This window comes from Pseudochaenichthys georgianus, chromosome 21, assembly GCF_902827115.2.
Source record: "Pseudochaenichthys georgianus chromosome 21, fPseGeo1.2, whole genome shotgun sequence".
In the NCBI taxonomy this organism is placed as follows: Eukaryota; Metazoa; Chordata; class Actinopteri; order Perciformes; family Channichthyidae; genus Pseudochaenichthys; species Pseudochaenichthys georgianus.
In genome coordinates this window covers 13,928,984-13,943,513 of record NC_047523.1, presented here as the reverse complement: position 1 = coordinate 13,943,513, position 14,530 = coordinate 13,928,984, and the positions used below count along the sequence as shown (strand labels likewise).

Genomic DNA, 14,530 nt, shown 5'->3' with positions numbered 1-14,530 from the left:
AAACGGAAGGAGAAGGAAATGACTAAAGGAGGATAGTGGAAATCGTACCATCGACTTTCTTGGACACACAATCGAGCCTTAAGCTAACTACAGTAAACGCTGTATCGGAAGACAGCCATCGAGGAGTGCCAGTGCTGCTGATGAACAGGAGGAGACACACACACACACACGAACACACACACACACACACACACACACACACACACACACACACACACACACACACACACACACACACACACACACACACATACATAAGTTAGACAGGAAGAAAGAGAGAGACAAGGGAATTGTATGGTTATTATATGGTTATATGGTCGCAGCTGTTTCTCCGACAAAAATACATCTTATGTCATTATTTGGCTTCAGCTTAATACATTTTGTTGGAGTTTTTTATATCTAGTAGCGCAATGGAGCAATGTCTCTTGTTTGTATCAAGCATCTATACAAGCATGCAGAAACTCAAATTTGTAACAAGGGAGAAGGCAAGCTAGCAAGCAATTTGACATTATATGGGTATAAAACAGCGGAAATGCATTCAAGATAGTAAGCCCTTAAAAATACACACAATGTTCGGTGTTGACAGAATGCTTATTCAAACACTTTTACAAATACACATGAATTGGAAATAGTCGGAGACTGACTTCTTTAGTGTCAAAATAACACATGCATTTGAAGTAAACTATCTGCAGTTAAAGATGTGCCTTGAACATTGGATTAACTTGTCATTTGAAGTCTATGAAAGATTGATATGAAACCATTCATTTATACAACTGGAGTTGCGCTGACAGAAAGGTGATTGTCTGCCTGGAAATGTATCTGGCTGACAGACTGATAGGACAGTCAATAACACGAGACTGTCAGCAGGACAGGTGAAAGCTGACAAACCAGACAAAAAATACACACAGAAAGTATAACAGAGGAAGGAGAGTCTGGGGGAAAAACATGTCGCACTTGTTGTTTCCCCCAGTCTCTCTCATCTCTTCCTTTTCAGCGGTATTGTTTGGATAAAGCCAACAGGCCTAGTGAGATGAAATAAACAAAAGAAAAGTGGGATCATAAAAAGGTGTAGAAAGAAGATCGTCTAAGGAGAGATAAAGGGAGTGGATATAATGGAGAGAGACAGAGGGTTTTCTGTCCATCTAACTGCGTTTTCATTGGACTGTTTTCCAAGTGCCTTGGAGCTCTTTTATTATGTCTCTCGAACGAACACCAGGTCATTTAGAAACACACACCAGACTCTCTCTTTCTCCCGCTTGTCTTTTAACACTTTCTTTCTTGAAGTCCATTTAGTATTACCTCTTCTGTCTCGATGGATACACACATAAATACACCGACACACTCATACACACACACAGACAAATGCATTAAGATGTACACACACAAACCTACGGCACTGGCCAGATAACTCAAACTGTTGTTTGTAGACTTTGTACAGAAGAATTTCTTTTTTAATGTTATTATTATTATTTAATAAAGACTAAATAACAAGTGATGTGGTTCTTCATTTTGTATTGCTCATGTGTTTATTTGTCTTAAGTTTTAGTGCTAATTATATGACTAACTTACCTAGTCGAACATCCAAAGCATTTCATGAGTTTTATTCAGGGTTTATCGTTTTATAAAAGGAGAGAATGGGATAAATATGTTTGACCGACAGCATATTTAACACTCTCACTCATAAAAGAGTCTTTTTGTTTCATACTGATAGAAAAACAATATCTTCTTGCAAGTTTGTCAGTTAAGAGAATAATGCAAATTCTACAAAGTATGAAAAAATAATTATGGCCCATAATTAATAGTTGAGTAAAAGTGTGTGTTTGTGTTTCGATTTACATTTTTAACATCTGCTGTCTTTTTTGTATATATCTAAAGCATACAATAATGAGCCTGGAGCTTATCATATTGGACTGAAAATGGTGACGCTTTTGGGATAACTAGATTAGAGTTGGAAATAATGCAAGTGTAAAATGTTGCGTGTGGGTGTCTGCACAATATAAATCAACACATTTAAGAATTGGGTAATAAGGCAGCAATGTATTTGAAACCACAGTTAGAAGAAAACACATTTAAAGAGGTGTTTTTCTTTCTTTTCCTAAAGCATTTAAAACTGCACTATAGACTGCCCTACATCCCTGACCATCTGGCCCTCTTTACTATGCATCCTAATTCTAGTTTGGTTATAGCGCTTTAATTAGCTTGGAGAGCCCTTATCAGTGATTTCTCTGCATCAGCATTTCTTCACCTCTTTCTTCTTGTTTTTTTTCTCATACATCCTGCCCTCATTTGTCCATTGCTTCTTTATCTCACTATTACTCTTCTCCTTTGGAGACCGACCCGATTCTCACGCTGCTGTCCACCAGTCAAGTGTTAAAGCTGGATCTGGCTGGATAATCATAAGATTATATGGGCGATGATCCTCTCAGGGTGTTCTGCACCAAATCTGTTACCCTCACTTCCCTCTTTGATTTAGATGAATATTTTTAGAAAAATGTAATTTAAAAGGATGTAAAAAAACTCATAGTATAGTATTTTGGAACAATTATATGTCAAGAATATCATGAAAGAAAGATATCATGAAAAACGTTTTATTTAGTTGTTTTAGTATACTGATAAATATGACGAAAAAAGTCATACTATACTTGACGGAGTATGGTATGGTAAAGCATGTCAAAAACCTAGTCATATATAGTATAATGTACATGAATATTTGTTTTAAGTTTTGAAAAGACGACATAGTATGTCCAAAATATCAGAAAAAACGAAATAGTTTAGTATGTCGAAAAATATTTAAAAAACAACATACAGTAGGAAAGTATGTTGAAAATATCCCAAAAAACTACATTGTAGTATGTAGACAATATCATAATAAACGACGTAGTATAGTATGTTGAAAATATCATAAAAAACGGCATAATATAGTGGGTGTTTCTCAATGTCGAGGACGCTTCCTTGGTAGGACATGTCTTCCGAGTCAGGTCCTTCAGAAGCGAGGCAAGAATCCTTCCTAGCCTCGGAAAACGAAGAATGGTGGAACAGGCTAACAGGTGTGCGAGGCCCCACCTTAAATGGAGCGCGATTTCTGCCAAAGATTTTGGAAATTGGTCCGTGCGCAAAGCATTGTGGGGATTTTAAGACCGCGGAGGATACACATGTGCTGCCTCGAAATTTCCCGCAACGAAGGACGCTGGCCTCGGTAGAATTCCAAGGATCCTGGACATTGGAATAGTCCTTCGGCGGGACTCGATGACGTAACATCCTTGAAATAGTGGCTCTGGAGGAGCCTTCCTCGACATTGAGAAACACCCAGAATGTCGAAAATATCAGAAAAGACTGCATAGTATATTATATCGACAATATCATAATAAACGACGTAGTATAGAATGTTGAATATATCAGAAAAAAAGACGCAGTATAGTATGTCGAAGATATAATAAAAAACTACATTGTGTAGTATGCCGACAATATTGGAAAAACAACATACTATATATAGTATGTCAGAAATATAAACAAAATGACATCGTCAAAATTCCATAATAGAAATATAATAGCATGAGTTCATGAGTAGCATTTCCTTTTCTTTTCTTTTATCAGTCAGAATATAAACAGCAGCAACAGTTCTCTGGGAAGCTGAATGTTCAGCATCTTAACATTTAAAATTCTGCACGGAAACATTTTCCATCAACTGTGACATTTGACATTAGAGCAGCAAGCATCATTGATGTAAACATAGTCTGTCTCCAGAGTCCTGCTCTCTGCCCACACCCTCTGACATGAAAACACACAATACACAAACATATGCATACCAAAGAAGTGTGGATTCATTCCCTCATTTAATCCATGCAATTCAAGTATGTGCTGCGTATAATCAAGTAGCTTTCTATGTCTAACACTTCTCTTTTACACTGTCTCCTCCACTTAGGGATGTAGAAATGTTTTTAATGGCCCAGATTTTGCATCCACATAATGACGTGGTCCAGATCTCATCTTCCCAAATCCATGGGCTCACACAAACTCAAGCATGCCTGAACGTTCTTCTTGGATGCAGACACACACTTCAGACAGGTCTCTTGTGGTTGGCCTTTGCTGAGCGTGTAACCTACAGTACTAACACAAATTTGAAATTTCTGCTTAGCAGCACGAATCACCAGAGGAGGGTACTCGAGTCACATGACTTGACTCGAGTCAGACTCGAGTCGCATATTTTTGGACTTGAGACTTGCTTGACTAACATTGATAAAATACTTGATTTGACTTTGACTTGGTATTGTCTTAAGCTTGAGACAGATGACTTGAAAGGACTTGACTTTTTAAAATTAAATATTTGCGTTTGTTTTTGTATTGAGATATTACTTTTAGTTTTTTCGAAACGTGATTGGGTGATTATAGCGCCATGCGCGCAAACCTGGCAACCCACTACAGTAGAAGGCAGGAGTGTCAGTTAACATGGCAGCGGCTAGTGTTACTCCACAAATAGTCACGTTTGGATTCAAGGATTATGTTGTCGATGAGGCTAATAAGAAGAGAACAGCGGTATGTATGGTCTGCAGCATAAAGATCAGTGACACGACCACCACAACATCCAACTTCATTCGTCACTACAAAAAAACATACAGAGAAAGGTAGGCTACGTGAATGTGTTGTGTTAGCTAGAAAGCTAACATTAAGTTTAAGCTATACGTTAGACTTGGTTTCAAATCGATTAAGCAAAGAGAAGAGATGCCTCGTTTATTTCCCCTGTGTTATTATCAGAAGTTACTGTAAACTTTTGAATAATGTAGTTCATCTACTTTTAGTAGTTTGTTTAAATGTTTTAATGTTGTTTTTGTTTGTAGAAGTGCACAATTCCTTGATTTATTGTAAAATGGATCTTGACCTTTTTCATCTGTTATGATGATAAACTGAAGCCATTTCAAAATGAACCCAATTAACTGAGTTTTAAATCATCCTACTTAGTTTATAAGGAAATGATGAAGAGGAACAAATTAAATGATTTGAAAATGATATCTATGTAGGCGCTGACGCTGTTGGAGGTTCTAGTGTTAACAGACATTTTAATTAAATATGTGTAATGGCAAATGCCATATATGATTTTCTTACCTGGAATTCTGCCTTTTTGAACAGACTTTTTTGATTGAGTCCTAGCTATATTGTCTGCAGTTCTAGGGTTAATATTAATCTAATATGATTGTCATCGCTCTAAATTAGATTTCAAATGATTAACTGTGTGTGTAATGAAGATCATAGTGTGGGTTAAATCCATTTTCATAACCACTGTCTTTTAACTGATTTAAATGCAGAAACTGGGCTTATTCATCAGAATGTTGTATGACTTGACTTGACTTGCTTGCCTCTCACCACAGTGACTTGGGACTTGCTTGATACTTGTAGGTCAAGACTTGAGACTTGCTCATGACTTGCACATGTAGGACTTACTCATCACACAGACACGCACACACTCAAACACCCGGACACACAATCACAGACAGACTCATACAATGAAAAGTACTACATATTGTAACAGGTCTGGGCAGATAAAGAGAAAAGTGGTAGTGCAGCAATCACGACAGAGGCAGTGTTCAAGTCCAAAAAAGAGGCTTTATTGCTGTTAAACTCAAAAATACCTTTAACTATACAAAGGCTAAGGTAGCCGGGCCGCTCACCGACTTACCAGCTTACAAACTGTTTCCTCACGCTGGGAGTCTCCTGCTACCTCCATGTGCCACACACAACTGAGCAACTCTGGGTGCTTTGTCTCCCTTGAGGGAGTGATTAGCATCAGGTGTGAGGTCTCCACACCTGCTCCCAATACTGTTAATTGGAAGCGGGTGCAGCCACCTATTGGGAATGTAGGAGTCTCCCACTACTCTGCCTCTCAGTCCCTACAATATGAATATTAATTTCACAGCTTTTGTTAGAAGAAAACAGAAAAATACATGTATTTGTAGCAACCTCTTAGTGTTATAGCATTAAACAAATTATTTTAGGCAAATTCACACTTGATATCTTTAGTTATAACACTTAAAAGGCAATCAATGCCATAATTACATGGCTTAGCCTTAGTTGAATACTCCAAGCTGATTGGTCCATTTCAAACATTCTGCAGTCTGCTATTTTTTAAGGAGGAAACTCTGATCAAGGGACTATGTGCAGTCTTATCAACGGCAGAAAGAAGTCTGGTCAATTTACAGTATAGGTCAGCGTTGCCAAAAAATAAGCTGTTGAAGAAATGTTTTTATATTTATTTTTTATTTATGTGGAGAGCACAAAACATAGGATTCATGATGGCTAAACTGTCCCCAGTAAAGAGAACCATGCAGAAAGAGAGCTGAATGTCAGAGAATTTAGAAGAAAAGACAAACAGGAAGTAAACACCAAAGCGAACACAGTATGGGCTCTGGAAGTGTTTAAAGACTGTTCAATGGAAAACGAAATGTGACACGATACCTTACAGTATAAAGATCCAGTGACCATCTTTAGCTTTGAAAAGGTTGGATTTAGAATGTAACAGGGTGAATTCACAGCAGAGATTACCCAACCGTTATATCACTCCTCCTCTCTCAGTCTGCCCTCCAATAATACTTTTTCCATCCCTGCTTCGTCTTTTATCACAAACACAACCAGATGCACAGACATAAACCAACAGGCAGTCCTTTACAAGGGTGGTCAGCCTGCTTCTTATTGGAATGATGTCTTGGCAGCTAAGTGATCATATTCAGCTGTAAAAGAGATTTGGGTTAAATGTGTATTTCTGTGATCTAATATAAATTCATACCTGCCTAGGTTCAAGAGGCAAAAAGGATGGAAAGACCCTGAAAAGGATACAGCTCTTCGTTGTTAGGCAATGGCATTAACCCTTCAGCTATTCTATGATGAACCATGACTCCTAATATATGTCAGTTACAAATATCACATTTGCATACTGTGTGTCACCACATCAACAACAACACTGAATAAACAACGTCTAATAAGTACAAACTCAATATTTGCATAAAATATTTCCAACATTTGGCCTCGTTTAGGATGGGAATGAAGACATTGATGTTACTGTTTGAATGTAAGTGTTTGTGCATTCATTCGTTTGAGCAAAATCACACTGTTAGTTCTACAAAGAAAACTGATGATTTGATACACTTCTTTTTTGCTGAGATGGAAACTAAATGAACCAATTGTTCTTTCCTCTTTCCTTCTCTATCCTGCATGTTTGCAACTTGGTCATTCATACTTCCAGCCCTTCAAATTATTGTATCATTTATCAAAATAAGTATATGTGTGTTAAACAATTTGTTCAAATGTTTTTCCAACATTTCTGTCTTCTTTCCCTCCATATTTGCAACTGTTGCATATTTGCTTCCCTTCTCCCAGCTAATTTCCTCACATAAATAAACTTGAAATCCTTATAATTTCATTAAGAGTTAATGGAGGCGCACTGAGATCAGCGAAGATGGGACGGGACTAAAAGGCATTTTTAAAATAACGAGCTACAAATCGAATTTGCATGCTGTGTAGCCTTTTACCAAATCTTATTTTTCAATTTGTAGAAAACATGAAGTAAGCTAAGTGCAAAATGTCTCCTTTTATAGACTATAAAATCCATTACATGTTTTGTTTTTTTGTCGTCCGCCACCTGGGTGGGCGTCCTGGGTGAGAGAGCTGGTCCTGGCAGCTTCCAGCACCCCCGCTCTCCTAATGTCCCAAACTCATGGCTGCATGCTTCTAAATCAAATTACATTTCATCAGACAAAAGCTTTTTTTACTCACCACACCAGTACAAATAAGATTGTTGTTAATCTTATCACAGTGTAAGCTTTATTGCTTTTTCATTTCTGAGTTTTTATTTGTTTGGCTGTTTGCCAAGTGCTGGCAACTGTCTCTGAATTTTTTGCCAAATTAAAAAGTTACTCTCAAGCACTAAAGCTCACCTGAACAAATTTTTCTATGTACGATTAACTCTTTATTTGCATGTTTTTCATTCCTTATGCCTGTTATCCATTCTTATGATATATATTCATCATGTTTTGTCCTCCAACTTATATTTATTATCCAATGTCTTACTTTCCTTTATTAATCACTCACTGTGAATAATCTAAAAAACCTCCTCTTCCTTTTTCTCATTCCTTCATTGCACGCTTCTGTTATGAATCATTTTATCATCAGTGCCTGGTTCTTTCCCCCTTCTCTTATATATTTGTAAAACATTTCTCATCAGTCACCGGTACAGCCAGCACATTCTGTTATGATGATATCAGTCTGTCCGTGCGGTAGCCGTTGGGTTATCTGAAACGGCTCGGCCACAAATACTTGTGCTTTTAGTGGTGGTTGTTGACATTAAGACTCTCAAACCATCCAAGGCTGTGGTTTCTCCCCCCCCTCAGTGGATTGTGTGTGTGTGTGTGTGTGTGTGTGTGTGTGTGTGTGTGTGTGTGTGTGTGTGTGTGTGTGTGTGTGTGTGTGTGTGTGTGTGTGTGTGTGTGTGTGTGTGTGTGTGTGTGTGTGTGTGTGTGCGAGCGCGCGCGTGCGTGCGTGCGTGCGTGTGTGTGTGTGTGTGTGTGTGTGTGTGTGTGTGTGTGTTGACCTATGCGCATCCAGCCGCAGTGTGAATGTAGCAGCTCTTACTGGAAAGCTCCAAGTTGACACAGCACTCATACACACATTCTCTTCAGATATGGAACATAAGTAATCGTTAACACCAAGAAAAATATGTGTGTGTTGCAGAAACAGACACACCATGCTATACGGTACACACTGGCATGCGTGCTGCTGACTTATTTTCCTATAAATAGCAACAATAACCCTCCACAGGGCCTCTAGGAGCCACAGAGCCAACACTTTCATCTGGGTAGGTGGCACAGCGGTGTGTGAGTGTGTGTTGCAGCGGGTGTTACTGGCACCAGCAGCAGCATGCCTGTGTTTTATACTCCCTGTCCTCGCCCACACAGCCAACTTTACTTCACTGCTCTTGCCCACATACCTGACAATATGTGTTGGATCAAACCCTATGTGCATACTGAGCAACCTCTCACGTGTTGTTCAGTGTTCAGTGAAGTCCTACTGTAATGTTAGATTTATTTTTAAAAATGTATTTAGGGTGAGCGAACAGTACCAGCTCTAGTGCCTGTTTGTCTGAATTTGATAAAACCTGTGCTGTCTCGGTCTATTTGACTCTAAAAGCTAAGAGTGTAGTGGTGTCCTAAAATCTGAAAATGACTCTTTTAACTCTCACTTATTGACACTGCAATACTGTTATTAGGGACACAGACATTAGAATATTATAACATTGAAAGAGAAAAACGTTGATGCCGGCCAATAGGAGAAGACAACAGGAAAAGCAAGCCAAGAATCGCGCTCTTCCAGTTCTGCTCGCCCCACGCGCCAGGCAACAGCTGATGGGAAGAGAGCCTCCACTCGAAAAATCTCATTTGAATATCATCGCATTATTTGTTTAATTAAATGCTGTTGACTTGTATAAGCTTCCTTGGACTTTTTTCAGTTTATCCTGGTCTCTGGGTTTAAGAATTCCTAACATATAGCCATGCGACTATGATAGGCAGGGACGTGCACAGACATTTGGAGGGGCTTTTGCTCTAAACTGGAAAAAGGGCCTCTCCCCGAAAAAAACACAAGACCTTTTGAAAATTCTAACTTGTTTTAATGTAAAAGGTTCATACAATAAAAACACAACACTGTCATTGCAAGTGACACTCAGTTGACTTTTATGTCCAACTGCTAAATTCGTTATTCAGGCACATTTTTAGTTTTGCAAACCATATCTCATTAAAATATCTAATGTTAGTAACTATTAAAGAAAGAATGGGGACAATTCTGTTTTAATGTAGTTTGACCATTGTAACTGCTGTGCAGACATACTGATAAAATAGGGCTTCTAACTATTTACCTTAAATAAACTTACTAATGAATGAAACCAGTTCAATACGCATTATTCTTATTCTTATCATTCTTCATGAGCGCAGTAACGGTAAGGTATCTAATTACTTATTTATTTTGAATCCCATAACTTAATAACAGAGATGGTCAAACTGAAGTGGAGACATGGCAGAAATCCTACAATGAAGCAGGACAGTGAAGTGTTCTCCGTGAGAGGGCGATCAAGAGAAGAGAGAGAGCAGCCCAGTTGAGGGAGTTTATGTAGCAGATGAAAAGACAGAAGCACAATAACAAGTATATTTAGGTGGTTTTTTTGTAAATAACCGACGGTGTCAAGAGGAAGTAAAGTCCCCTGGTTTGTCCCCTACTCTAACGCCAGGCAGGCATTTGGTGTGATCACTATAGCCATATGAGGCCGAGGGCTTTCCTTTGCTTCCAGCTGTCAGATTGTAAACAAAGTCACGTGACTGGGGCAGATGACACAGCGCTGACAAGTTGTGTTTTATCCCAGCGAGACGCTACAATACTAATTGTAGGCTTATCATGTTGATTCGGCCACAATAGAAAACAAAAAAAACTCTCGCTCTCTCCAGAGGGGCAGGTCAGACAAAAATGGCAAACGGGCTCTTGCCCGGACAACATTAGCCCTACCTGTGCATGTCCCTGATGATAGGTTTGCTAAGGCAACTTATAGTAACTTTACAGGTTTTGGCTTTAAGCTAGCTAGCAACAGACAAGTGTGCCTGTGTGTTTGTGTGCAGTTTAGCCTCTGACTGAACTCTCATAACTTTCTGTTGACTATGAATGCAATTTGAAGCTGCTTCAAAATTACACCTCAGGACCTATCTGAACCATACACTGTATAAACACTATAGAGGTCTAAACTTGTTCAGTTTGAGTGAGATTAATTTAACTCAAATTTAGCAGCAAAATGTATAAAATGTTGATACTGTAAGAGGTGAATTTTTCGTATAGGCTACCTGCATATGACTCACTTGATAAAAGATACTTAAGATCCCTGGTCAAAAACCATTAAGCTGATAAGTAAAATGATTGATGGTACAAATTAAAGTTTAAGTGGGACATTTTGATAAAAAGTGACCACCCAGATAAATTCACCAGACAGGACTCATCCCTCTTGTCCTCATAAAGACAATCTTTGGCCCGGTACATCCAGGAGCTCACGGACAGCCCACTGATGGAAGCCAAGTTTTATTTTGGCAAGTTAACAAGTAGCTGGAGCTAATTTAATCTGCAGCTTGTAGCATTCATAAATAACAACCAGGTCTTTTAAAGATTAAATAACCAGATCCAAAAATGTAACTGATATATTGTTGTTTAACACAATATACAATTTCTTAACTTAATGTTGGACCTTTGCCAATGCATAAACTAGAAAGGATGGGCTAAAAGTATTATGGACTGAATTTGTGAAGAATTGCGTTATCTCCTTCTCCTTTTTTCTGTTTGTTTGTCTATCTCTTTGTCTGTCTTTCTGGCTGGGCGTGGTTGACCTACTTTCCGTTTTCCGCCAACTCACCTCCGCTCCTGTCTCTCATCATCACTGATTACCACCACTCACCTGCTGCTGCTTAAAACTCCGGTTCGATCATCAGACTTCGCCAGTTCTTCGTATACTCACGGTGGTAAACTCCAGTTCCGGCTGACTAGATTTTCTAGTGCTTTTGTATACTCTTCCTGTTGGATTTTTGTTCCAGAAACTCCACATTCCATTCCGTCCTGCCTGCCACGTCCAGCCCAACCTCCGTCTCAGCCCTGCTCCACGTTCTCCCCACTCTGTTCAGAGTTTGCTTTGTCCCCTGCCTGGTTTTTTGTGGACTTATTAAATCCAGTCTTTTTGACACTTCACCCAAGTCTCCGTCCCAGTGTTCTTACATAGCGGGTTCAAGTTCTCATTCATAACACTCCGTTCGATGTCTCACTATGGGATGCGCCTCATCGCGGAGCAAACAGAAGCATCAATCTCATTACGCCAATCCTGATTGGCTGGTGATCTTGACGTCAGCGTCAGGGAATCCACCCCCTATAAGTAGCTTGCGCTACGTCGCATGCGTCATTCAAACACCTCTTCTCGCTTCAGAGCACATCTCGATGGTAGTCGGGCTAGCTTAACAGTCCACAGACTGAACCCAAAGCTAACTTTCGGTCGACGGGCGCTCGCCGGCTACTCTTCTGCTTCGCAAGAAGACTGTTAATGCTAACACACCAGTTAGTATTACAATCGACCTCGCCGTTTCTTTCCTCGGAAATTAAGGTAAGGTTTTGATTTTTTCAAGCTAACAACACACCTGTTGCTAGCTTGCTTTCCCTCATTACCGACACCACGGTAGCGAGGAAGTTTTTTCTTTTTCTCTCACAGAGGAGGAAAAGATTAAAGAATATTAACACACCAGTTAATATTCTTTGAGAAAAAAATCTACACCGTCCTTTTTCTCCGGATTAAGGACAGGTTGGAAGAATTTTTTTTCTCGACAACGTACCTGTTACGAGCGGGTCCTCTCCACGCCACGCGGCGAACAAGATGGACGCCTCTCTCCCTCACACCAGAGTCCCGCGCCGTGTCAGGCTGGGACCCGGTGGCGGCAAGAGACGCGAGAACGGAGCCCCACGCTTTACCAAGCTGGGGCTCCCGGCTGGACCTCACCATGGTTTCGCCCGCGGAGGATGTCCTGGAATTGGATTATATGGAGAACAAAGAGGGTGCCTCTGAGTTCCTCCAAGAAGACGATATCTTCGTGTCATCGGCTCAGGCTGCAAAGCCGGGAGCGATGGCTGCTCTCCCGGGCGATAGCACACCAGCTTCGCTCTGTCTGAGCATGGACCTGCAGGCCGTGTGTCAGCGTGCCGCGTCCAGACTAGACATCCCGTGGCCCGAAATGGCCAAGGAGACCTCCAGGTCCCGTTACGAGGGGAAACATTTTCCCCAAGCAACGAGGACAAAGAGGCAACTCCTTCCGGTCTTCCCGGAGATGTTGGATGAGGTGTCGGTCTCGTGCAACAAGGCCCCAATCCAGGGTGCCTCCTCCCTAGACTGTGACGGTATAGAGAGGCTCGGCCTGCTCCGCATACCGCCTATGGAACCGCTGGTGGCAGCCCACCTCCTACCGAGGCTGATCCCGTCACCAAGCAGGAACCCCACGCTGCCAGCGAAGGCGGACCGATTCCAGTCGACCATGACTGAACGGTCCTACAGAGCCGCAGCGTTGTCCGCCAGGGCTTTGAACGTTTCCTCACTGCTAACCGCATACCAAGCGGAGCTCTGCGAGGATCTGTCAAGCAATCCTGGACCGGCCGTTCTGGACGAGATGGCCGCGATCACAGACATTTGTCTCCGTGTTCAACGCTGCGCCGTCCAGGCCACGGGCAAGGCAATGGGGATCATGGTGGTGCAGGAAAGAGCTAGATGGCTCAACCTCACCAACCTCCCAGACCGGGAAAAGGAGGATGTGCTAGACATGCCCATCGTTCCCGAGGGGATTTTCGGCTCCGCTCTGTCCTCCATGCAGAGGAGATGCGAGTCGAAAAAGAAGGAGGACGAGGCCTTCCACCTCTGTCTCCCTCGAAGGGTCCAGCCGCTGCCTTCACAGCGGCAGTCCTTCGTCCAAGCTGCCTCGAACCCTGCTCGGTTCAAAGCACCAAAACAGCAGAGGTCGCAGCCCGCCCCGAGTCCCCAGCCCAGGCAGGAGACGAGGGCGAGTTGGCCTAGAAAATCTCCGGTTCCGGCTGCAGCCCAGGCGCAGCCAACCCAGAATTTCGGCCAGCAGTCGAGGAAGAAGAAGCGGGCGGCCTGACAGCCCCCCCTTCTCCCCCCTGTGACAGAGCTGGAAGTCCACGGTTCCCCAGCTCTAGATGTGTTCCCGCTGCCTCGAGAGATGCCTCAATGCCATCCTCAAGTCCGCAAAAACACATTTCACAATATTGTTGTTGTTTCTCGCATAAACCATTTTCCGCTGACGCATCCAGGCTTCAGGCCAAGGGCGCAGCTCAAACAAAAAAAATGAAAAGAAAAACAATAAAAACAATAAACAGTCCGTCAACTGTTCCCCTTCTGAGAGCAGCTACGGCCTTTCTCAAAAGGCGGATAATAGACGGGTCTGTGAAGGCACCACCGTCACGCGCATGCGCAATGCCGGCTGGGGTTGTGAAGGCACCACCGTCACGCGCATGCGCAGTGTCGGTGGGGATTGTCGAAATGGGGTACCACCATGTTCAGACACTAGAGGGCCCCATAACACAACAAATAGAGACTCAGAGGGTAAGAGACGTGACATCTCCGCTGGCTCTAAGGAGCATACAGTGGAAGATGCTCACAACATCTGCTTGGGTTTTCAAGACAGTAACACGGGGCTACAGACTCCAATTCGCTGTCACCCCCCCTCGCTTCTCGGGCATTCTGTATTCACAAGCCCGAGGAGAGTCAGCCCATATTCTAGAGAGAGAGATCCTCTCACTTCTAGAAAAGAGGGCTATATCTATAGTACCCGCCGAGCAGAGTCAGAGCGGCTTTTATTCCAAGTATTTCCTCGTTCCCAAACGGGGAGGGAACGGGATTCGGCCAATACTAGATTTGAGGGTTCTGAACAAATATCTAAAAAGATACAAATTCAGAATGCTCACTCACACA

At 41.8% G+C, this 14,530-nt stretch overlaps 1 protein-coding gene across 2 annotated transcripts in view; it reads left to right on the top strand.

Annotated features, from left to right (window-relative positions):
• The window catches only part of LOC117467131 (neuropilin-2-like), a 105,985-nt gene extending 104,505 nt beyond the window's left edge, over window positions 1-1,480 (top strand). For both annotated transcript variants that reach the window (XM_034110752.2, XM_034110750.2), the window contains one exon: window positions 1-1,480. This exon is cut by the window's left edge and continues 1,726 nt beyond it. The gene's annotated coding sequence lies outside the window, so the exon portion shown is untranslated.
• Window positions 1,481-14,530: the final 13,050 nt, after the last annotated feature.